This window comes from Sparus aurata, chromosome 20 (genome assembly GCF_900880675.1).
Source record: "Sparus aurata chromosome 20, fSpaAur1.1, whole genome shotgun sequence".
In the NCBI taxonomy this organism is placed as follows: Eukaryota; Metazoa; Chordata; class Actinopteri; order Spariformes; family Sparidae; genus Sparus; species Sparus aurata.
In genome coordinates, this window is record NC_044206.1 from 22,378,576 (window position 1) to 22,404,358 (window position 25,783).

The window sequence follows — 25,783 nt, forward strand, 5'->3', positions numbered from 1 at the left end:
CACGGCGGCAGGTGCTGTTTGATTGCGTGCGAGTCCAGGTGAGCACGTGCACGTCAATGTGAGTTTGTGAGTCAGTGCCAAGAGTGTGTTTTGTGTGTGAGTGTGTGTCAGGACAAGGACATAACCGCAGCGAGAGAGACGGGCAGTAGTGAATTAATGATGCACTAAAGTAGTATCAGCAAAATTATTTTAAAAAATCAAGTAAAAGCCCAAATTCTGCAGTTAAATCCTCCCTGTCAGTGTTTTACTACCATATCTGATGTTTCTTGAAAATCTGAATCAGCAAATTTGGTGATACGTGGGTTTCACTCAAGAGCGAGGTCGTGGAAACTTCCCCGGAGAGCCAGAATAAATGTTGACATCGTACGTTCCTGCACACCACTGATATGTCGCAACTTCTTTACTATCACGAGGCAACACTGTGTTATTGTCTGCATGGGTTTAAGAACAAAAAAGCACTTGGTCGGGTTCAGGAAAAGATCATTTTGGGTTAAAATACCTGTTTTTCCGCACCACAAGCACGGCTAGAAAGATATCCAGCGGTGTCACTCTGTCTGTCTCTTGGTAGACTTCTCATTGTGTCTGTAAGCTTCGGAACTCACATCACATTGTTTTTATTTTCTTATTGTCATAAAAGCCCTTCTAAAGGGACGGCAGTTGCACATTAGCATCTGCTAGAAAACACGGTGATACTTGCATCGGACAGCTGTTTCAGTTTGTCTACGTACGGGTGCATCTGTTCATATCAGAAGAACCGATGATAACAGAAAAATATAAAGCGTTTCATCCCGGCAACTCGGCTGGAAAAACTGTTTTTGGATAATCAACTGAGGTCGTCGGATGAATCTGTATAATTACCTCAAATCTTTACTGAAGTCCAGTCCTCCAGTAACTATACTCAAACAACCATCTCCATCACGTCTACACAGTTTATTCTCACACTCCAAACTTTCTAGTTTTTTTTCCCATCAACGGTGAATTTTTAAGATTTTTCACAGACGGGTTTGTTCATACATCATTCATAGTCTGATTTATAGAACACCTCTTTCTGAATCATGGGGACGATCAATTTTTTATGGCTGCTGATGGTGTTTTCTGATTTATGGCGTCATAAAAAAAGATCCGAAAATTCCCTTTTGACTCTTTTATGTCAAATAAATGAAACATAAGTGTCGTACCGGTATGCAAATGCAAATTATTTTCATATTTTTAACATAAAAAACATTTTTATGGTCTATTAGTTTAAAAATCTTAACATATCCATCTCTTCTGTCTCCCCCAAAGATGTAAGTTCAAACTCACAAAAACCTTTATGTGTATCACAACCGTTGTTTAAGCCATCATCAGCAATCATCCTCGGTGGCTTTCTGTCACAGCTAAACATATTCCTGTCGTAGAGAACACCGACAGCCGGACTGTCCATCATGCCCGGTGATGGACAGTTGAGTCTCCTCGGGGTAATGTTGTGGGTAAACGGCTCCGATTGCTGTCAGATCTGGGTCAAACGGTAATAACAACACTTGTTTCAGCCCACGTGAAGTAGCAAAAAGGGAGGCAGGTGTCTTATACAGTAGAGCAACACAATGGATGTACTCATATAGAGGCAAGGGAAGAAGGACTCGTTGAAAATATAGCATCTTTTAATTTGTCTCAACGTTTGAGAGCATCAGATTTGTTTTCAACTCTACAAGATGATTTTTTTTTTTCGTTAAATCTGGGCTGAGCGAACGTCAAATTCAAGAAAACAAAGTTCAGATGAGAGAAAACGGTTCCACTGAGCCGCATCTCTTTTTTGATAATATCAACTCCAACCTGATGTGATAAAACCAACCATCTGGTGATCCAGACTGGAGATATAAAAAAAGAAAAAGAAAATACTGAGTCAGGTGTGTCGAGAAATCGTCATTCTCACCTGCCAGCATTCAGAGTAACCACCTCCAGTGCTCGAATTAGCAAAGGCCACCGACATATTCAATTAGTCTGACTGAGCACCTTTTATTTATTCATTAATGCAACTTTCTAAAAGAAAAAAATGTAGGTGCAGTTTTTGTAAAGTGGAAAATAAGCTGTGAGAGGAGGAACGAAATGTGTTCAGACTCTAAAATCCAAACCTACACTACATCGCAACCTACATTAAAACACGTCAATTTATGCACATTAATTAGAATTAATGTTTCGTACTATGATTTAGTCATTTGTACGAGGGGGGCCACGGCCAGGATTTCAGAAACAGGTTAATCAAAAATATTCATTATGCAAACACGCGAGGGTCACGGCTCTGAGAATCAAACCTCAAAACATCCTATATCTATATCTTCTCTATTCTTATATATTCACTGATTTAAGCTTTTTCCGTACATTGTTGAAGTATTTTATTTGTGATGTGAAACAGGCGGTTCATTTCTTTCCCACTGCAGGCAGATGAGTTTACCTTCGACACAAACGCACGAGAAAACAAAGCGTTGCGGAGGCCAGCGACGGTGTGACGGATGTTTCTTTTGTATCTTTTACTTCAGTCTCGTTTTCAAACTCAGCACCGACTGAAAGATGTTTTGCTCGAAGGGAGATGGATGGAAAATGTGCCCAGAGCCTTTACTAAGCACTGGAAAAAAGGAGTGAAAAATCAGCGCGTCCACGTGGGTGTGAGCGTTTCCATCCCTGCCAATCGTAGCGGCAGCTGACGAACAACCTCTGAGTCAGTTGACAGCGGGAGTGAATGCTGATCGTACCCTTTCCCACTGAAGACAAAATGCCAGATGTTAGCGGTTGTTTTTTTGTTTTGTTTTTTTTCTGCCTGGTGTGAAATGTGTAAGTCTAACGAAACCTTTGGGAATCGGCCCGTAAAATGATGTGAATTGCTGATTGTGAACCCCTCAAATACGATTCCTGCATTTGATCAGACGAGTGGCACCTTTTCAATTCTAAATGAAGTGTTTCCTTTTTTTACAATTCACCAATCAAATGTTTTTATTTTTTATGGCGCCAATGGCTGCCGGAGGGGCTCTCTGGCAAAATAAACCTGATTAAAAAGAAAATTAATTAAATCTATTTAATCAAATTACACTTAGTCCTGGTTAATTGAAGAATACAGTCATAAAAAAACATATTGCAATGAACACACAGCCGTATTCCTTTGTGTTTTATCCCTGCGACTGCTCCGTTTAAAACACAGTAAGAGGTTAACAGCAGCAGCTCTGCGTCTGTTCTCTGTGAAATGAAGCTGTTGTTGCCGTGAGGCGTTCAGGTTACCCAGAAGACACTATGTACTGTACACATGTCATCTGTACACACACACACAGCACCGGCCAAACGCCACGTGCCACTACTGTCCATAACCACAATATACACACTCCCACACACTCACATATGTGCGCACACACACACACACACACACACACACACACACATACACACAAACTATACAAAGCACTTATACGGGCTGTCAGTACAGGAGAAAAACAGCACCTCTAACAAATGCCGTGCTGTGCCATGCCATACCGCGCCATGATTCATCACTCGGGGAATCGGCCGCGTAGGCAGGCAGGCGGGCAGAGCGCCGTGTGTGTGTGTGTGTGTGTGTGTGTGTGTGTGTGTGTGAGTAAGGCAGCTGCCATCCGGGAGATTGATGGCAGGGGCAGGATGGAGACAATGAGCTGTGTTGCTGTATATTTTTTTTCTCCCCCCTCTCCGTTTTCTGTCGGCTCCATCGCTCTTTTCTCTCCTTCTCCTTCGCCCTCCACTCATCTTTCTCTCCGGCGGAGTCGTATCGAGCCGTCAATTCCTTCCCTTCGTTTGTTCCCCCCCCCCACCTCCTCCTCCTCTTCCCCTCCTCTGTTGCTCTTTCTCGCTGTCATTCATCCGTCTTGGTATTCAGCTCAAAGTTCATCACAGCCCCCCTGAGCGGAGGAGGGGGGAAAAAAAAAAAAAAAAAAAAAACTCCATCTTGACTTTGAATGAGAACTTTCCCCCACAAAGGACATTAATCTCCTCATTAATACTACGACCAATCCAATAGTTGGATTCCCTCGCTCTGAAATCTGAGTCAAAGTCGAGTTAAGCTGCAGCCCCGAGGCAAAGACCAGAGAGGAAAAGAGGCGGAAAGGACAAGATAAGAATTACTTTATTTTCTCCTCTGGTTGCAATTAAAGCCCACCCTCCTTTAACCAACTACACTTAGCCTCCCTAATTAACCAGGACCACATGCAGTCACCGCCACATGTGTTGTGCATGTAACACACACACACACACACACACAGGCTGACAGGGTGAGCGAGTTGGATGACTCACGAGCACTCGTGTGTTTTCCAGTGAAACAAAGCCTGTAATTTGGGTCTCAGCTGTTACAAAGCGCATTAAGGAAAAGAGTGCGAGGCTTTCTCTCAACCGGCAGGACGGAGTGAAAGATGGCTGCTCGGGACGGATGAGACGCACAATGGGAGAAAGGGAAGCGAGAGAGCTGTGGATGCACAAATCAATATTTGCATAACAACAATGGAGCGGATGACTAATGTGAAAGGTGTCACTCATAACGGAAAACCCATTCCTCAGATTCTGAGTGTGTTTCACCTCATTGTTTGGGTATTTTAAACCGCAGAAACTGCTTTAATTAACTTGATGTCCAACTTTAGATGGGAAAAAGCGTTAATACATCCACTGGACACGCCCTCGCCCCGTTGTGCATGGATACCGGACCCCAACCCGTCAGGACCTGTCGAGCTGGGCCTGATCGGAACGAAGATCTTTAAATAACTCACAGGTTTCTGTCATGTTCGCTTACATCATTTAACATTGTGCTTTTAAGCCCGTTTAATGAAAATGTAGTGTAGAAATGAATAAATATAGGGTAAGAATAAGAAAAGATGTTGTACATTCATCAGGTGGCCACAAACAAGACTGTTGCAATTTGCAAACACACACACACACACACACACAGCTGTTTGCTAAAAGTTCTCCATGACGGCTGTATAAGACAATCTTGATAATACGACAGGTCTCTCCAGCTTGTTCCGCCGCCCCCAAGTTGTTAGTGGTAAAATATCGACCACATTATAATTTATAGTAGTTTAGAAGTGCTCAGTCAATTAATGTGGCTTGTCGATTGACAGCTGTTTTCATATCTGATTAATGGTTTAACATCTGTAGACGGCAGCCACTGTGGCCGCATGTAGGTAGCGGCTAGTTAAACAGTAGCACAAACAGGGAAGAGTCATTAAGTTGCTGTTGATCGCTTTGCTAGCATTAGCCACACAAGCTACCAGAACAAGACCAATATCCTTATTCGCGCTGGACAAAAAAAAAAATGCACCAAAGCGTCAAACATCTGGATCTTGTGTTCAGTGGGAAAGGGTAGAATCAGCACAGGTATTTATTGACTCCAGCTCCAATCGTCTGTGATGGAAACATGACAGATAATTTACGCCCCTTTGCCGTTGCGATAATATGCGTCAAACTAAAGGGTGTTGGTTCATAAATGGTTCCATTCATCCTCGTTCAAGAAGCGCTCGATCATCCGCGTGATGTCCAGCTTGAAAGAGCGACGGAATGAAAAAGATGTAACCAAGGTAACGCTTCCATTGTCCTGCGAGATGTCTCACTCCTCGTCACGGCCGTCGTCAGCTTAGAAAAACAAATATTTGTTTCTTTTTTTTTCTTCTTTACAAGGTTGCAAAGTCTCACTTTAAATCATTAATAAAATAACTTTGCCATCAGACATTCTCACTGGCTCCGGCTTCTCACGTCAAGATTTTATTTGCTTTGCTTTTTCTTTTATCTGTTTTATATCCTTGAAAACTCAATAACGTTTGGTTTTGGGTGGTTGGTCCAACGAAGTGAGGAATCTGACGATGTTCCCTTGAGTTCATGTGAATGTTCCACTTTTTCCTATACAGTCGTTTCATCGATAATACTGCCTCCCTAATTTAGAGCTGAAGCTTTCACATATCACGGTAGCCTGCTGTGCGGTGGGCTTCGGTAGAGTACAAGGGGCGGGTGCAATCCTCAGTGGGACGTGATGAGTCTTCTGGTTTATTTATCAACAGTTTGTAATTATCATACACTACACAGCGCGGTGTGTGTGTTTGTGGTTCAGTGATGCCGCAGTTGTCGACCGAGTTTTCATAACCTGCTGCGAGGGAGGATCAGGTGGTGGAGGAAGATGCTGTAATGCAAAACGATGCGGCACGCTCTGATTTCACCACCTTGACGTGGAAAGCAGCATCAGTCAGATCCCATCACACGCACGCACGCACACACACACACACACACACGCACACACTTCTGCCTCACGGTGAATTCATACATTAATGCCAGCCAGAGACCTTGACAGCAGGAGCAGCTCCAATCATTCCAGCGCCGGTGGCCCTGACTCGTACTTGCCTCTCACTTTTGTCTTGTTCCCCCCCTCCCGCTTCACAGAACATCACATCCTCCTCCGATGTGTCTGTTCTGTTGTCATGCGCTGACTAAAAGACAGACTGATAGTCACACACACACACACACACACACACACACATTTTCACACACAAATAGCCCAAAAAAAACAGTCCACTAAAGACGCATGAGGAATAGAAATGAGGAATAAACGCACGTACAAACGCAGCTGCTGCGGTAACAAACACACTAATCCTGTATTTATTTATTTTTAGATTTCAATTTCATCCTGAATCAAAGCAAACTAATTACTCTCCACGTTGATTTTTTCTACTTGAAACAACAGATGCATAAAAATGCGCAAAACAAAAGCATATGTCACAGGAATACTGATCCAAACGCCAGAACATTTCTGCAAAGCACGGATTATGTTTGAACTTTTGCATTCCTTTAGGTTAAGTTTTCTATCTTGTGTTGTGACAAAGCTGTGCTTAGGGTCCAACAGATGATCCTGTTTCTCATCAGAAAGACAACCATTCAGGATCTTATATTACGACCCGTGTTTACGTTTGCAGTGACCTCACAGGTGTAGTAGTTATTACAGGTCCAAAGGAGGAAGTGAGGTGAAGAAGCTGTTGGTGTCCAGTGTGACAGTGAGTCCTTTCAACTTAGCGAAGTTACGTCACGTACATAACGTACCGTTAGTTGCTTACCCCATCATTTCCTGTTTTATTTTGTAGATTATATCCTCATGTGTCTACTTCCTGTCTTTGTCTTTTCTCAGCCTTTTTTGTTAGCCTTTTGTGCATCTCAGCATTTAAGTAGTCTTTTTCCCTCACTCTTTTTCGGTTTTCATCCTGCGTTCCTTCGTCTGTTCATCGTATGTTCCCTGTGTTCCTGACGGGTTCCCCGTGACTTTATGGTTCATCCTCCGCTTTATCATCCCTGTTTAGTTTTCTTGGATCCTCCTTGCTGTTTTTTTTTGTTTGCCTGCCTTTTATGTTTTTCATCATTAAAGCTTGTTTTGGTTCTTTTACCTTCTTGCCTCTGAGGGTCTTGCGTCTGGTTCCGAGTTGCAAAAACACAACGGTATGAACTTACAAAGAGCGAGGAGGAAAAGACGGACTTGAAAGCACAGGGGCTGATGAACAAATGAAACGTACTTTTACACAGAAAAGGGGCGGGGAAAGACAAAGACAGGAAGTGGAAAGTAACACATGACACACGAGGATAAAATCTACAAAATGAAACTTAAAAAACCCCAAACTTTGACTCGTACGGCGATGGTACACCTGTCGCTGTCGTACACAGTTATGTTGTTGGTGACACATTCAGTTGTTTAGGTGTGAAGATGTGTGGAAAAAAATCATCCTTTTGTCCAAACGTGTCTGTGAATCTTCCCCCTTCTCATCAAAAATATCTGTGTTTTGGCAACACAAACATGGCTGGAAATAATCCCGAGGTCTCCTTGAAATATAAAGTTGTGTCAAGCTTATAAATGTTGTTACAGTCTTGAGCCTTCTCGGCCTGAACTCCTGATTATAATACGAAAGTCAGGTCACAAACACGTAATACCTTTGTGGTATGACATGCATTGTAGGAATGTCAGTGCGCTGCGTAGCCTATGACGTGTACGAGTGTGTAGGTATCAGCGGTTTGAACTGCCAACGCTTCATTCAGTTCATTTTTATCCGTTCCCCACACAGGCGCTTCACAAAATGCAAAGCACCGCATGGATTCATGCAGGACGGGCGCTTATAAAACGACAGCTGGGTTACATAAAAAGATCTTTATCCCAAATCTAAATTATATAACGCGTTCGAATCCAATCATATCCCGGGAAAATTAACCAAACAAGCTGCGAAAAAAAAAAAGCCCCTCTATTATTTCAAGAAATAAAGATCGTTGAGAACCTGCTTAATAAGAGAGAAAATGGAACCAAGTGTTTAATTGGCTCCCTGCACTGATGTGACAATCTGCGTCTGCTGATTAATTAATAGTGCATGATGCTGCTGCTGCTGCTGCTGCTGCTGCTGCTGGTAGGATGAGTCTAGAGACGAGATGATGTGTGAGGGGGGGGGAAAGAGAGCGCCGGCTTGGATCAGAAAGAATATATGATAAACATGTGCAGTGCATTGTGGGAGCGGAGCGTGTGCGTACGCTTGTGATGCGAGCACGTGTGTGACATCGCCTGCGCACAATGGATATACCTCCGCTCATCAAGGTGTCATTGATTTGAAAAACAATAGGGAGTGTGTGCGTGTGTGTGCGCTCCAGTTGCACGTGTTAGTACATTACTTTAATGAAAGTCGGCGTCCTTGGCAGAGGACACAACCACCGCTTAGAAACACACAAACACACACACACACACACACACACACATTAAACCAGCCCTCCCCCTCGCTGCCCTGCGATGCTCATCTTCTCACACAGACTGGAGTGTTAAGAAAGGGGAGAGCATGTGTGTGTGTGTGTGTGTGTGGGTGTGTGTGTCAGGGCGATCAAAAGACAGCGAGTCTGTGGAGGAAGGAGGAAGGAGGAAGGGGCATAGGACTCCAACAACTCCACTGAAGTCAGAGGGGAGGATCCTGGGTGAATGTCACATTAGAGACACAGCGGTGAGACCGAGAGCCATTAAGACACAACACACACACACACACACACACACACACACACACACACACACACACACACACACACTGCTGCTGATGATGCACGGGTGTCAGGAACGATGCCAGAATTATAGCTTTTTATTGCTTAATTAATTTGAGAGACATAAACGTTGATTTGAGTAACGTCCCACTGTAAACTCTGTTTGTACTCAACAAGATCAGCTCTCACATGCAACTGCACACCATCTCAGTAAATAAACTGTCCAAAGATGGTAAAATCATTACGATATACGAAATTATGAAAAAATCGTAGCAAATTAAGTTTAAAAAATGGAACTCAGCTGTGTTGCGTGAAGCCAATTGTCCATTTTCCTGACAAAGAATATGTTTTTATTATCATTTTCATTATTTGTGTACATTCACTTTTATATTTCGGTGTTTTGCTGTTAAAAAATGGCAAATCTGAAAACAGGTTTAAGACTGAAAATGTAATCCGTGGAGTAACTGGTGATCAAAGTTAAGTTCATTAACTAAGAAGTGGAGTAAAAAGTACAATATTTGCCTCCATCGTGTAGTGGAGTGGAAGTAAATGTACTTTCCATCACTCCCGCCTGTGTGACTTGCAGAACAGTGACTTTGTTCCACCTTTGCGAAAAAAAAAAAAATGTTGGAGAAAACTTTTTAATTTCACTTGCACTCCCTCCATGTGTTTGTGTTTTCAGCCACTCAGGCAGTTTTTAGCACAACATGTTTTTTTCATGAGGCAAACCAAAGACATCGAGTGTCTCTGCTCATGAGCAGTGAACTCATCGCAGAGAATCTGCCGAGAGTGGAACCAGAATGAAAATGACTTTTCAGCCTTGTGATCTTGAGTACGGCGGCTCTGAGGGGTCAAAACGCAACAACTAAAAAAACATCGTAAAATATCATTGTGTTTTGTGAAACGTTGTGTTTTGCGTTTTTTGTGAAGTGTTGTTGTGTTTTGTGAAATGTCGTGTTTTTTTAGATTAAGGCAGTGTTTCCCCTACCATTCTGTTGGCGGGGCGGCCCTTGAAAAACGTGAAAATCTAGGCGCCATTACATTTTTGCTATTTACATTTGACACTTTTCATTCAAATAAGCTAACGTAGCTGCCACAGATGTTTAGTTTCATCTACGAGACCTACATTTATCTTCCGAAAATGAAGCTATCCAGCCCGTGTTTAATCTCCAAAAAGCTGCAGGTAAATTAATCGGCTCGTGTTCTTCTACCGGCATGACGGTGAAGTTTTGACCGCGGATCACCTCAGCAGACCCGGGCTGGGCTGCTCCGCCGCTCCGCTACAGGTGCAGCTGGTCTGGACTTCTCCCACCACGTCGGAGCAAATGTGCAAACAAGCGTTATTTGGATAAACTGGTGGCACAACGGGGAACCAAACGGCTACTTTCTCCCACGAAAAAGCTTTCAAACCTGATGTTACCGGCGCTATAGCGGAATTTAAAACAGAGTTACGGCGGTTTCAAGTTAGCCACAGCGAGGGGAGGTTCGCTTCCTGTTTATAAAATAAAAGCGCAAATTCTATCCTTATGGTTTTCTTTATAATTAAAGGACAACGGGTGTTTTATTTTTGTGAAAATGACCAGAAGTGCGTTACTTACTACGGCTTAATTAATGGGAACAAAACTTTAAACAGCTGTTATTATTATGTTATGTAAGCCAGCTTGTATGATCTTTGCAAGATAGCAAGTCAGCGTATTTTGAACTGTTGTTTCGTAAAACTTGATTGTGTTTTGACCCTCGGGGGCCGCCGTACTCTTAGAGATACTTCAGCTTTTCTGCAAGTGAGCGGACACGTCTCCGTCCCATCCCTTCATAAATCTAACCCCGAGAAATGAAACAGTTTGAAACGGCGATTCTCTCACTACTCACTCACAGACACACACACACACACTCAGCAGTTAATGAGGGAGGTGTGCATCCACCAGGACTCCTTTACTACGTTTGTACGCAGCTGCCGGCAGAGTGAAAGAAAGAAACAGTCAGAAGACGGAGAGGGGATTTCACAGTAACTAAGTGATCTGAGGGGTTCGGCGGGGAGGACACGCAACACTTGTGGAGGACAAAGCCAACAACTGCAGCAGATTACAGCAACCGTGGGCTGAGGAGGTCTGCGGGCCAGGTAGAGGCGTTCAACAGCCAATTACCAAACGAAACGCAGACAACGGGCAGACAACAACAGACTCGTAAGGGCACCGAACCCATATGTTCCGCTTCACGTGTCTCTGCACACCTCGCTCAGACGAGAGGGCGCGCTCAGCCCTTAACTGCAGAAACACCACTCGTCCTCACGCGTATAAAGAAAAAAAATGGCTTGCAGCTCGTTCTTTGTCCGTATTTAGCGAGCTCCTGCACACATGTAACACCTCTCTGTCTTTGATCGTCTGGCGTGGAACAAAAGCTTCACAGGGAGGTGAAAAAAAATTAAAAAAGGTCTTTGACGGCGACATCAAGCACGCGATAAAAGAAAGTGGTATTATGAGACACTTATTAACATTTCATGTGTGTACTACTCTTTGTCTTCAGCTCATATTTGGCTCATTTCTAACCGGCAGTTTTTTACCCCTCGATACTGATCGCACCGGAAGACTGAGACGTTGTTTTTCAGGACTGTTGCGTAAGACGTTTCCGTCCCAGCGTATGGAGATGGATCCCCCTGACCGATCGATTGGGTCGCACTGATTTGCACTATAGGAACCAAGAAATAATTGTCTCCGTCCTTTGTGCACGGTTCATCTGGTTATTGGCGTTCAGCACCACGGAGAGCAGCCCACGCAGGCAAACAAGCACTACCAGTGCTTTACTACAGGAAACACAATGTGCTCGTACACATTCTTGGACCCTGAATAGATGTGATACTGATTCAATGAGACGGAGGAATCTATTAGTCTGGGTGCATGGACCGAGCTGCTCACCGAGGATCTCAGGCATGAAGCCGCCTCAGTTTTTAAGGATGATTGGAGGGACGCTGTCACGACATTACTGCCGATGTTTGGTCAAGCTCGAATGTTGTGCTCGCTCCGTCGTACCTGTTCTCTGAGAAGCTGACCGAGGAATTTAATTGCGTTTATTCTCTATCTTTATCTTTCTTTCCGTGGAAGACGAGTCACACAATAACACAACGTGGTATAAAGATAGAGATACCTTTTGTTCCGCACAGGGACGATGAGAGGCGACAAACATCACTGTGAATGTGCCCGAGTCAGCGGAGTGGTTTTGCCCCTGGGCAGGATGTTAAATCAGCAATTAAAACAACAACGAACGAGCCAACATGTAAAAAATTTACATTGCGTCTTAATTTATGAATATTTGCTCTAATGTTGAGTTGTAAACCCCGGGCCACATACATAATCCACAGTATATCAACATGTTTAGGTTATTGTATGTAGAACTTTACAACGCCACAAACACGCAACGGGGATATTTTTGTGTGATTTTGACAGTTTTAGCGATGTTCACTGGCCAAAAACAAAGATGTGCTGGCAGCATTTTTCCAGGCATGTACAGTAACGACTGAAGAGATCAGTATCACATTGTCGGCTTTAGTAAAAACAAGCATGTTATGTAAGTTTTTATTCTACAGACCAGCAACTCCAGTTGTAGCTGTCATACTTCCTCCTCTTCTGTTTTTCGATCCGCTTTGACTCTCTGATGTTGGACTTTTTACTCGGCTACATAGTTTTAGTTTCCAGTGACTTTGAAGGCAACATGCTGCCATCAGAGCCAAAGCAGCAGATTTCGAAATCAATTTATTTCATTGGTAAGCGGATAAAACACAAAAGCCCCGATTCAAAAAACAAGTGCTGAATGTCAGATCTTGTGATCAGTCGACCGACGGAACACAGTACACACACGCAAGTAAACCTATGTATAATTTACTTTTACGAAGCTTTCATCTATGTTCACAACATGTGCTGTGTGATGTCTTTTTTTTTTCTTTTGGCACATTGCTACATTTTCACGTTAATATTGAATTAGCGTGTGGCTGCGGGGGAATTTGCAAAGCCTGCGTGTACTTCACGTTTGCATCGCAGTGTGTGTGTCACGTCGCCTTACACATGTTCGAGCGCAAACACCGGTCCTCGTGTCCGGGACCCGCCCATCAAAACACCGACCCACAGCTCAACTAGTGGCCAATACCTTTAAATACTGATTTAGTTTGCGTGTATATAAATATTTACGATTATTATGTATTACGTAAAGAGACTATTCCTTTTGATATAACAAAGTAGGCCTTATTCTGAATGCAGCCTTTTCCAATCAAGACGCAGGGTATGCTGATATAATTAAGGTTTAAGAGGCATTCTTTGGTGAAGTACACAGAATATCCGTCTCAGTGGGGGGTTTTACTGCCGTCTGCAGCACTGTCACACTGCCTGCTCACACTCAGCTCTGTGCTTTGTCACGGCTGCGTTGTAAACAATCCAATTCGCCGACAGTTTGCCGGTCCGGGACGGAGATGAAATATCGCAACGGCGACCTTTTCAAGAAGATTGCTGAAGGAATGACAGAGGGAAGGCTGTGTTTGCACAGCTGAGCGAGTCCTTCACAAGTGGAAAATGTCATTTTGATGCAAAATGGCGCGCGCCGCCCCAGCTGCTCCGCCTTTTCCCGTATCTTGGCGCGATGAACGGCACGGTGGGGCGCGTTAATGAGAGCACGCGCGGCTGCACGGAAACAGGAGTAAGAGTGGAGCGTTTATTCCACGTTAGCAGTTCGGGATGTTGTCCTTTTTAAGAGCCAACGCAGTAATTAAAACCTGATATTAATTTCCTCCAGCAGTTTTTCTAGCTGCTTGTCTGTCGGTCCTCTGTTGGTTGTCCCACAAAAACACACCATCAAAGAGCGCGAGGTTGTAAATACAAAGCAGCTGGTCCTCTCCTTTCAAAGTCACTGAAGTAAAGACCTACATAAGTCAAGCTCTCCTCAGCGGCGCGCGATACAATGATGCAGCACACGGAACAGACACGCTGTGCCTCCTCTCAGTCTTGCGCCGTCGTCTGCCTGTCACTCTCTCTGATGCTAGCTGTATTTCCGCTACATATTCATTGGAAATCTATGCTCCGTGCCCAGGCGCCGCTGCAAACACAGATTATCTCGCAGACGGAATCATCCTCCGAGTCAATTCGATGACATTTTGCTTGTAACGGCTGATTCCAGACAGGCGCTGCTTTTGTTCTGAGAGACGCGGCGGCGTCGACATTAACTCGGGCCTGATATTTGGCTGTATTTCATTTTCGTGAAAGCGGAGGAATAATGTCACGGCAGCAGCGGCATTGAAATAGCAAACATTTCCTGAAATGTCAACAAGACATTTTTCTTACACGAAACACTGGTGGGGCATTCTCTGAGCGTGAGTGGATATTTTTAGGCGCACCGGAGGGAGTTTAGGCAGTCCAGTAACGAGTGACAAGCAAGTGGGTAACCTGGTTTCTGCGAGACACAAAAAGACTTGTGTGAATCCCCAGTGAGCAAAAAAGACTCCAGGCCTTAAACGGACTTTCTCCCTCTTTCTGGAAACCAGGATATCTTGATTTTCACACACACGAGGTTCTTTTTTTGCGCCTTTTTTCCCACTATTTTTACTATAAATCTCTGTCAATACTTTGAGATGAACTGGTGACTTATCGAGGGTGTACCCCGCTGGGATCGGCTCCAGCCCCCCCTAGCGACCCCGAGTAGGATAAGCGGTCTCAGATAATGGATGGGTACTTTGAGGAGCCCCTCTGTCACACAGATCCTTTTTAGCGTACTGTGCATATTACTCTACATTATGCCTCCACGGTCGGCACGGCGCCTTGAGTGGGCAGAGAGAGTGAGCGGTCACATTACACTGCAGTTACATCACATTCCTTCAGTCTCCTAAGCAACCAGGTGTCCTCCAACAACAAAAGTAGCGCGGCCACGATGCTGTTATGTCACCCTCCAGTTGTCACACAGTGTTCGAGGTTCCATATCAGAGAGACAACAGAAAGAAAAAAAAAGAAAAAAAACGCATCTCCCCGCCGTCACAATCCCGCTGCACCGCCGTGAGAAGACTCGGCGGCGTTTGGTGCAGTCAGCGGGGTTGCTCGCGGAAAAACAATGGAAGCAGCCGGGACGGGGCAGTGGGAGGTGTGAGTGTGTTGTTTCTGAGAGCAGCAGAGCAGAGTTTGGAGAGAGGTGAGGCTTGTGTTTTTTTTTTCTCTTCGCTGAAAGAATATGGCAAAAGTGACTCATCTGAAGCCAGAACTCTGACAGAAAGGAGAGCCTTGATGCAGGTGGGCCGCCCATGGCTTCTTCAGAAGCAGGAGAAAAGAGAGAGGAGAGAGAATCAGCGGTCACTGCCTTGGCCCACATATGTTACACCACAGTTATATAAAAAAAAGGAGAAAAATATGGAGAGAAAAGAAGGTAAGGAGGTAGAGGGAGAAGTCAGACCAGGTGAAGGTGTATTCGCGCAGCTAATTTGGAGGATTGATTCCATACAAAGTCAATGTAACGACGTACGACTGGAGGCGATTACACGCATCTATGACCTCAGTGCTCAGTACACTACTCTGCAACTTAGTGAGAAAGACTTTCCAGCGCAAACTTTAGTGAGAGAGAGCTCAAGAACAAACACTTCCCCCCCCCTGCGACTGAAGGGAGTTTTGTACAGTTGTTTACAACCATCACTCAGCAAATGTCAAACGGAACCCAGAGCTGCTGTTACGGACTACCTACTCAATGTGAGAACTACGGAAAATATGACTCAGAGAGGATTAGGATTAGCGGGGAAGACCGTGCTCACGCTGCTCGAGGTATCTGGATATCATTTTTATGTTGGTAACTTGTGTTCCACTTGTTCAACAGTCATCAAAATGTTTCGAGTCAGAATGTTAATTAAAACACAAGGAGTCAAATGTTTCATCTGCCCTCATGTACAGGAGCTGATTATAACAGTGCTCACAGGGCAGAAACATCCAAACGACCACTTTGAAAAGACGTCCAGTGGAGAGCCAGAAACGTTTTTTTTCTCCTCAACATTCACTGTGATGTCTCAGTCACGTCCTCACAGGGTCCAGAACTAAGGATTCAAACTCTTGGCCTCAGCCTCTGTAGCCCGTATGAGCCACGCAATTTGCCAGGTGAGCTATTTATCAGCTTAAGATTCCATGTTTTGGTCGTCCAACCTCCATCAAGTAGACTAATGTTCCAACCTTAGACGTTTTTATGTATTTAATAAAACTGATGAAAAGCCCCTCGTGCAGGATGCTGTGATTAAGACTAAGGTTTGAATCCACCGCGTAGTTTTTGCTGACTGGAGTCAAATTTGGCCGTCATAAAAACTTTACATTTTGATCCACAAGAAGTTCTTTAGACGTCTGTAACTGCAGTTTAAAAGATTTCTATAGGAGGGACTATAACAGGCTCCTCTGGCAACTTTTTGTGGCCGTCAAAGATGTAGAAAAGACGACCTTGGATATGTTTCTGCTCAGAGGATATATGACGGCGATTGTACCAACAAACATAATATCATCATATCAGCAGCAAGTTGATTATTATTAACTATTAATGTCCAAGAATATAGATACAGTTAAAACCATTTAATATCCGATAAACAATGAATCCTAGTTCAAGTTTAAAATTCAAAGAGTCTCTAGTTTCTAATTGGTGTAATTTGATGCGTACAAATTCCTCGTGTGTGTGTGTACAAATAAAATGGCTTTCAATCTGAGTTTCGATACTACTGGCTGCAAAAGCATATTACAAACCAAAAACAATAGTTAAAAATTATGTATCTTTTTAGCCGTCACGGGAGTTTGTAAAGCTGAAACAACTCTAAGTAGACATTTAAGAGTTTGATAAAGAACAGGGGGAACATGAGGTGTGTGTTTCGACCATGTTGCGTCCTGAAGGTGATGGAGGAGGATCCTTCAGAGACGCTGTTTCCTGGACTTGTCAACGCTTTGTTTTGGCACAGAGTTGTCCTCCAACTTGGCTTTCATCACTTCGCCATAAACCTGATGAGTGAAATCTGGCTGCCGCAGCAGGGAGCTGCCTGTCTGTCAGCCGCTGGACGGGAGACTGACACTTCCTGAGCAACACTTTTTTTTACCAAGCATTTAAAAAAAAACAGCCCTCTCCTCTCATGCGTCTGAGCCTGAGGACATATTTTGCTTAATTGGATTTCGGTACACGCTGTATCGCAAAATGATTAACACTTAGTCAGCGGTCGTGACTGGTTAGCATCTTTTGGAAATGGTCTCTATCTCGCGTCTGCGCCCAGAAGCGGGCGACTGCTTCCAAAGAAATTCAAATTCCACAAACACACAAACCTGCCGCTCTGACTTACGAAACGAACCATCTGACACAGTCTTACATTGCAAAAACCTTTGACTAATTCACAAGCCTGGCCTAAATGGAAAAAAAAGTCTGGACTTGAATACAGAGGCGGGAGGGAGGCAGAGAATCGCTCCCTCTTACTTCTCTCCGTCTCACTTTCTTTACCCCTCGCGACCCTTAAAAGCTGTCTATGAATATTCCATCAGCCGGCAGGGCCTCTGCTCTCCCTCTTCATTTAGCGAGTCAGTCTGTAAGTAGCTTACATAAAGCTTCGTATTTATGTGTATGAACATAATCATAGGATAAGTGTGTACATTCACAGGGAGAGGGGAGACCCAGGGGCAGGAAACATTGGAGGCGACGATGAAGACGACAACGGAGGGAAATGGAATTGGCTTTGCATAAATTAGCTCGCTGCAAATTATGTCAGCGCTGTTCCCAGGCAGGACACCTCCCCTCTCTCTCATCTATGTGTGTGTGTGTGTGTGTGTGTGTGAGTTTGGTCTAATGTATGCTGCCCACCAGTGATGATGATTCTGCAGAGTGAGATAAATGACCTCATATCCTCGCGTCTGAGCCCGAGCGGAAACCTCGGCATCATCGAGCTTCGGAAGGGGAACCGAGCGAGTTATTAATGCAACTCCACGCCGCGATATTTACTGTGAAATCAACTGTAAATCATGTTACCTCTGCTGCAGTAGTACAGGCAGGATACACTTACATGCCTGGAATGAATATTATATTTGGGCAGCATGTAAAAGAGACTCGAAAAGCGCTGGGTTTGAATATTTCACGAAGTATATACAGTATAAATAGTTGCTCTTTAAATGCTTGGATCGTTAACACTATCTTTATTCTTGCACCAACAGGCCCGCGCGCTCTGTTTGGATCTGTTTTACCTAACATTTAATTCAATAGCGATTCATCAAAGGTTTATTCATTTATGCTCGACGTTTCGCCCCCCAAGACACCGGAGAGAACGATGATTAGCTGTCAGAGCGTCTAATCCACCCCGCACAGCCGACCGGAGACAGACGACCCTCCAGCACGGCCTGTTGACGCGATGTGGCCGATGTGCAGTTAACTCTCGACCGGGAAAAGGAAATAAAGCGACCGGACTGAAAATCGCAACAAAGCAGCTCTTCAACTCGTGGAGCTGGAAGCAACTTCCGAGGTTTCACAGGATAAAAAGAAATACCCAGCGTTTTTTTTTTTCCTTTTTCCGCCTTTGTTTGAAAGAAAGCGACAGAACGGATGGACTGGCGTGGCACTGACTTGCTTTCTCGTCATCATTATCATTTCATTCTGACAGAGATGTTCGCCAAAGAAGAAGAACGACAATTGTTTTTTTCTTTTTGTGTAAAGAAAGCAATGTGTTCCGACGTTTTCGGCGCGCTGACAGCTCTAATAGCTCTCGGATTCTGTGAGAGAGGACGGTCGGGGTTCAGGGGAAGGAAACAACATAAAGTGCATGTCCCGAAAACATTTATCCTACTCACTCTTTCCTCGCAACAAAAACAGCCGTGTGAGTCACCCGCTACACAACGTATGATTGAGGTTAACGACAAGGACCTCTCTTGTGAAGTACTACCCTTGTCTGTCAGGAGGAGTAAGTAGTGTGACCACCAAACATCGTAGGTAACACAGATGGGCCAACACTTCCCACTGACTGTAAACTATATTTGTGTCCTTTAATCATCACTACAATATCTCTGTATCTTTAAAGAGGATCTTTGAACCACAGAGTCCAGCTAAATATCTTAGTGTATTTGGACATGCAGTAAGGTGACCTTATGATCATCAAGTTAACAATAATAAACACAGGATTAATGTTGTGAAACGGTGGTCATTTGGTTGGGTTAAGGCACCAAAACTACCTTGTTAGGTTTAGGCAGGGATCATGGTTTGGGTTAAAATACGTATGTTGGTCATAAAATATACGTAAGAATGTTTATTTATGGTAAAGTGCGTCTTCAGAGCAATGGCCGTCTTGTTTTGTGGGATTTTTTTGATTAACGGTCTTTCGGTCCGATGGGACATTTTTCAGGATTGCGGCTACAGCTGCTTCCTCTTGCATAACACCCCAGAATCTATGATCAGACTGTTGCATTGTGGGTAATGTTAGCGCCGGGTTCGGAAGACGGGTGTGTGGAATAAATAAGATGACAGTTCATGTTCGGTGTCCATTTGATTATTTGATTAATCGTGAGTCCGGCGATGTTACAGGAGTTCAATGCTACGTCGCCTTCGCCTACACCTAACCGGGTCGTACAGGTCCAGTGTGTCGGAGTTAGCGGCACCTAGTGGTGAGGCTGCAGACTGCGATCAGCTGAACACCCTCGCCTCAACCTCTCTAGGTTATTATACACTAACGGAGATATAATTATGAATCCTTCATAACATTTACACACCTTAATCCTGCACAGTGGACCTTAAACTTAACATTTTACAGATTAAAAAAGCAGCCATGTGAATAATTTGCAACGGTTTTATAATAAGGCAAAGACTGACGATGTAATTTGTCATTTAGTTTAGCTTCAAATAAGTGATCTTACGGTTGCAGAGACTTTGATTTATGGGCAGTCTGTCCTGAGCGATGACGAGCTGGACACTTCTAATGTGCAGCTTTTGAGGCTGCACACTATACTTATATAACACTTATTTAAAAAGAAAACAACAAGTAATAACAGTGCGGTAAATGCTTGCTTTTAATTATTTATTCACTTATTTATCGGATGGAATGAAAATCGGAGCCTTGCAGAATATGTACATCTAATTAATGTCATCATCGACGTGTGTGGGAGAAGAAGACTTCTTATTATAATAGGTGAAAAACGGATTTGTGTGCACATGCGCATCACAACTTCACGTGCAATTTGCAGAAAAAGATTTGTCCCAGGGATCCGCAGGGATTCAAAATGTACGTCTGCAAAAAGCTGAAGTCGACTCCGCTGCTCTCCGTAACTTTTGCAACACTGAGGCAACAATTTGCAAACGCTTCCTTTTTGCATCAGGGTTCAGAAGTTCTTCATTCGATTATTTTGATTTGAATGAGGCTTTCGAACGTGTTACTTTGACTGTGTAATCTTGTTCTTTTTTTTAAAAAAAGCTTCGAGTCAGGATGTGATTCAGTGCCGTTATCCAGAACACCGAACGAGCCGTGCTAACAGCGAATGCTTCAGCTGCAATTCCCCATTTTCCTGTAATTCATTCAACAGACAAAAACACTTTCTCTGTACATTCGAAGGTGCCAATGTTCTCAGGCTGATTGCGTCAGTAACCCCTCCTCCCACCTCACCAACACACACACACACACACACACACGCACATTCGCTCCCTCATTTTGCAGGAGTCGCTCCAGAACAGCCCTCCTCAAGGTCAGCTGGCTCAGTGCAGCCTCTAATAACACTCTAATTAACTCCACACATGCAACAAACACTCGTCAGCCCTGATCACAAAGCCAAATCCAACCTGTTGGAGCGTGACACTTTCTCACTTGCCGCTATCAAACAACAACAACAACACCACCAACAACAAAAAACTCCTAAGTTAGATCATATTGGACTGGGCCAGCGTCCTTTGCTAGAAATCTAATCATTTAAAAAAACAAATTCAGACTGAGGGGGTCATTTCCTCGTGAGAATGAATTCCCTGGCATGCTCCAACCTCACTTCACAGCGCATCATGTTTCACAAAAAGCAGCATCAACAGCACTCATCGGCACATAACAAAGTACATTATACAACAGCTTCAAGCATGGAGGGAGCTCGCTGCGATCCAATTTAAAAGTGTGGGGGGGGGAAAGAAAAAAAAAACATGATTAACAAGTGCAGGAAAAAATACAGAAAAAAACAAGCCCAGACCCATGAGACAGTGTACAGCAGTGCTGCGGATATGTGATTGGTGATTAGCAGGTCGGTTTAAGCCATGATTCACTCCCTTAAAATTACCTCCCTCGGACGGGACCCCCCGGGAACGGACGAGAAGGGTGGGCCGAGGATGGTAATCAACTGAAGTCTGAGGAGAAGAAAGTGAAAAATAAAGGATTTTCTTAATGTAACCCGGTGACCCTTCTTACAGACCGCTGCAGACACGGTGACTGACAGACTTCAGCATGGAGCTACAGTAATTATCAGGCCCGTCTGAGCTCACGAGGGTAATGACTCGAATCAGAGATGTGAATGCTGATAGCATGAGGAAGCAGTCGGGGTTTGTTTTCCTTTTTTTTTTTTTTTTCCTTTCAGCCGAGGCCTTTCACGTTTCTTTAAGCTGTGAGGGAAACCTGGCTGCATTTCAGCACCACGTCGCTGTCCACTCTTAATCCACCGCAGGCTTTCTTCGGGACAATGACAGGTTTTCCTTCAAAGCCTCAGTTCACACGAAAAAAAAACAGCGTGCAAACTCGAAGGCGAGCGACCATTTTGGTCTCATCTGGCGTTCGTCTATCCTTGATTTGCAGTGTTTGTATTTCCAGAGCCAAAAATACTCTGACAGCCCAATTAGCACCCTCTCTTATCAGACTTCGTATGTGTTTTTAGCCATGCTAGCAGCATTTCTCCAGGGCAGCCAGTCTATTGTTCAGTCCACCACTTCACCCCAACTTAATTAGATTGCAACAGATATTCATGGCCCCCAGATTTTGTATCCCAAAGATTGTAGTGGCCCTCTGACTTCACCTCTATTGCCACCAGCAGGTTGGCATTTATGGTTTAAAGACAAATGTTTAGATTGTTATGAAATGCTACAAATATTCATGGTCCCCAGATGATGCATCCTTATAACACAACACGATATCGCACCACCAGCAGGTAAAGATATCGCCACTCTACTTCATGGATGTTCCATTTGGCGACAGACTAAAAAATGTGAACAAAACACTGGATGCATTGGCATGAAATGCATCAGAAGTTCATGGTCCCCAGAGGATGAACCCTGAGGACTTTACAATCCCTTGACATGATCCAGCACAACCAACAAGTCCAAGTTTCACCTTAAACATGTCTACATCTACATCATGCATTGACAAAAAGACTCTCCAGACATTCAGGGTTCCCAGATGATGGAATTTAATGACTAACTTTTCCTCTGCTGTGACCAGCAGGTTGAACTTTCTGATTCATAATGAAAGTCTCAATAAATTTAGTAAGATTCGATGGATTGTCGTGAAATGGATCAGACATTCGCGGTCCCCATCGGATGGATTGCGATAAACTTGCAGATCCTGTTACATTTCATTTTGCGCCGTCAAATTTTGATGTGATTATCAACTTTAGCATGCAATCATTTTATCATTGTGAGCACATTAGCATGCTGACATCAGCATTTCGACTCTTTTAGGGATAAGCATGAGTTTAGCAAGGGTTATTTTTTTTATTCTCTGTGCATAATAATAGCAACTCTTCAGAGTGAAAAAGTATCTAAGACAGCCTATAATCAAATAATAAAAAATATAACAGGGATGTTAATAGATGGGTGTTTTTGTACTGAGAATTTAGATTTATATTATTAATAATGTTTTGATCAATGCTGTTCAAGAAGGGAAAATAAACATTTTAATACCTGTATAGAAAGATGTGCTATCGATGAGCCAATCCATAAATAATCCACATAAATCCAAGTAGTTCTTGAAGTGTTTTGCATGAAATATTTACATTTTCAAATAAATAAATGAAAAATAAATATTGCAATTCATAAATATTCATATGAAGTCTTGTGTTGCTGTCTGTATATTATGACTCTGTCTATCAGGCATCCTGTTAAAATCAAATTAATAATCCAGGATTATAACTACACATCGCGAGTTCAGCTCTCTGTTGAAGATGCTTCAAAGGCTGCTCGTCTCTCTCCCGTTACTGTGAAAGCAGGCCAGGGAACAACAAGCTGACAGATGTAGGCTACTTCCCGCTGACCGCTCTCCACCAGCACTGGGCTGAAGTTGGAGGCTGCCTGCGGCCAGAGAGGAGCATCTCTGCTCCGTGTGGCGCCGATGCTGCCGGAGCGGAGCGTCCCCTTTAAGGAGCGCTGTGTGCTGCCAGCTGTGGACGCTGCTGCGAATGGAGAAAATGCGCGTATACTAAATAAACACAGCAGATGATGATGATGATGATTTTTCGGTTCTGATCCTCGTGGTTTGGCCCATTTCGAAACGAGGCTCGCAGAAACATGGCTGTGACGCGCTGCGCTGTCAACACACAAACACACACGCACAGACACACAAACACACACACACACACACACACATTGTGTCCGTCACATCCAGAAGACATCGAATAAAAGGGGATAACTCACGCGCTCCCGGTGATCGATCCGTGGATGCCATCGCTCGGAGGAGGAGTGGGAGGCGGCGGGAGGAGGAGGAGGAGGAGGAGGAGAAGAAGAGCAAACCCCCCGATATGTATATAAAAAAAAGAAGAAAAAAAGAAGCGCTCTCTCTTTCACCGTGTGTCAAGTGGCCGGTAGGAAAACAAGCCTGCTGGCCTCTCGCTTCCAGTCGCCCTGCTGTGCTCCTGTGGCAGTGGAGGGGGGGTGGACGAGCGCGCCTCCTGTAGCTGCCTCCGTGCGGGACTGAGCGCCTCACGCCGCGCGCCGTGGAGCTCCACCAGTGTGGGATGATGATGTCGCGGGAACAGGAGCGTCAGTCTCTCCTCTCAGCGAGAACATCTCACGTCCACGGCTCCTCCGCTCAAGCCTGTGCTGGAGGAGGGAGAGTCAAGACAACGCATCTCTCTGCAAAGAAAAAAAAAAAAACCCTGCACAGAAAGATTATCTAACACTCTTATTCAGATAATAAAACGACTCCTCCTCCAGTAATTGAAAGCAGAGACGCATGGGGTCCTGCGCAGCTCCTCAGCAGGAGAGGGACTCAGATAAAAAGCAGCAGATAAAGCAGACTGAAGTGTATTTATAGCACGAGCTAAAGGGAAAAAACAATTCAACAGCTTACATTTAAAGCCACATGGCTCCACCGAGGCTCCTTCTTCCTACATACATGAGAACTCTTCACACCTTCTGTTTTACACACTGCGAGGGAGAAAGTGTCTGCATGTGGCCAGGACTGGAACAAACCGCCTCACAAACACACACTTTAATTTGTCCTTTGTTCAACTCCTCAGTCTCAATCTTATGGCCTTGACCCTGATGTGTGTTAATGTCCCACTTTCATGTGCTCATAAGAAAGAGGAATTGCTTTTTATTTGCTGTCTTTAGTGAGTTTTAGAGTTTCAAGTCTATTAAATCTTGAGTTGTTTTGTCGTTCATCTTTACTTTTTTACTTTCTGACTTTTTTTGCATGACTTTAAATACCGAATATTAGATTGCATTTTCAAACTATCACTACTATGTGGCTTAATATGAATATTTTTAATTTCTACACCACACATTCAGCATTTCCTCCCACATTTAAGAGCATCACTTCACCAGTAGCCTCAGTGTGTAACCTGTAAAACGACCTCCTTAACCACAGATACATACCGTGGACAAAAGTATATGTTATCGCCCAAATCTCATTTCGAAAAGCAGAATTATAATTTTTTCCTGTTTCAGACTTTCAACCAGATTTTTGGGAACCTGGCAGCAGAGATTTGCTTCCATTCAGACACAAGAGCATCACTGAGGTCCACCACAGCTGAGCGCGATACGTCGAGCGATGTGTGCGTAATTTTATGTTTTGAATGCATTATACATACAATTATAATAATTATAAAGGCTGCCTCACAGTCTCTGCTCTCCTGAAGTGGACGAACACAATCTCCATGATAATTCTTGGCGATGTACGTTTCTGCAAAACCAGATATCTTGACACTTGACATCTGATTATAAACCTCATCAGTTGTATGTTTTGACAATGCCGTGCTTCATGTCTGGTTGGGTTTAGACACGCAACGCTTGGTTAGGTTCAGGAAAATATCTTGCTTTTTGACACACCTGAATTGTTGTCAGCAAAATTACACTTAAGCTTATGGGGGTGTCTTTATACTTTTTTGCTTCTAAGTGCAAAATAATCTAAAATATAGTGTTGTAGTTTGCACAAGCAGTCCGCTGCAGCGAGGACAGTCACTGCATAGAAAGCTTGATCAACGCAGAAATTAAAAAAAACATTTAGAATCTGGAGTCTGGTGGAAGTATGAGCTCAGTCGGAGGCACTTTTATCTGCGTGTCATTAAAAAGTTGACTCATGCAAGGTGTTACCGAGCTCATTAATCCTCCAGACTGTTGCATAAAGGCATCGAGCAGCACGGGAAGAGACACCGGCAGAAATACCGAGTCTTATGTCTCCAGGACGGTGCCGCTCCATAAACCCTGCTGTGTGTCTTCACTGAAATCAGGAACGCTCTCAGTAAGAGTCTCCAGAGTTGGTGTACTGTCAGCGTACAACTCCACGTTTCCTGCAGGAGCCGGTGTGAGTGATGGATTCATGATGGATAACCACAGGCTTTTACCTCTGGGATCAAAACCTGTC

At 44.0% G+C, this 25,783-nt stretch overlaps 1 protein-coding gene across 4 annotated transcripts in view; it reads right to left on the reverse strand.

The window, feature by feature from the left end:
• The window catches only part of tbkbp1 (TBK1 binding protein 1), an 80,575-nt gene that overhangs the window by 46,174 nt on the left and 8,618 nt on the right, over window positions 1-25,783 (reverse strand). The window contains exons 1-2 of one of the 4 annotated variants that reach the window (XM_030400384.1): window positions 24,269-24,382; window positions 23,614-24,013 (exon numbers count right to left, since the gene is read on the reverse strand). The gene's annotated coding sequence lies outside the window, so the exon portion shown is untranslated. Of the gene's footprint in view, window positions 1-23,613; window positions 24,219-24,268; window positions 24,383-25,783 lie in introns of those variants that run through there. The other 3 variants (XM_030400383.1, XM_030400382.1, XM_030400385.1) reach the window with 3 other exon arrangements.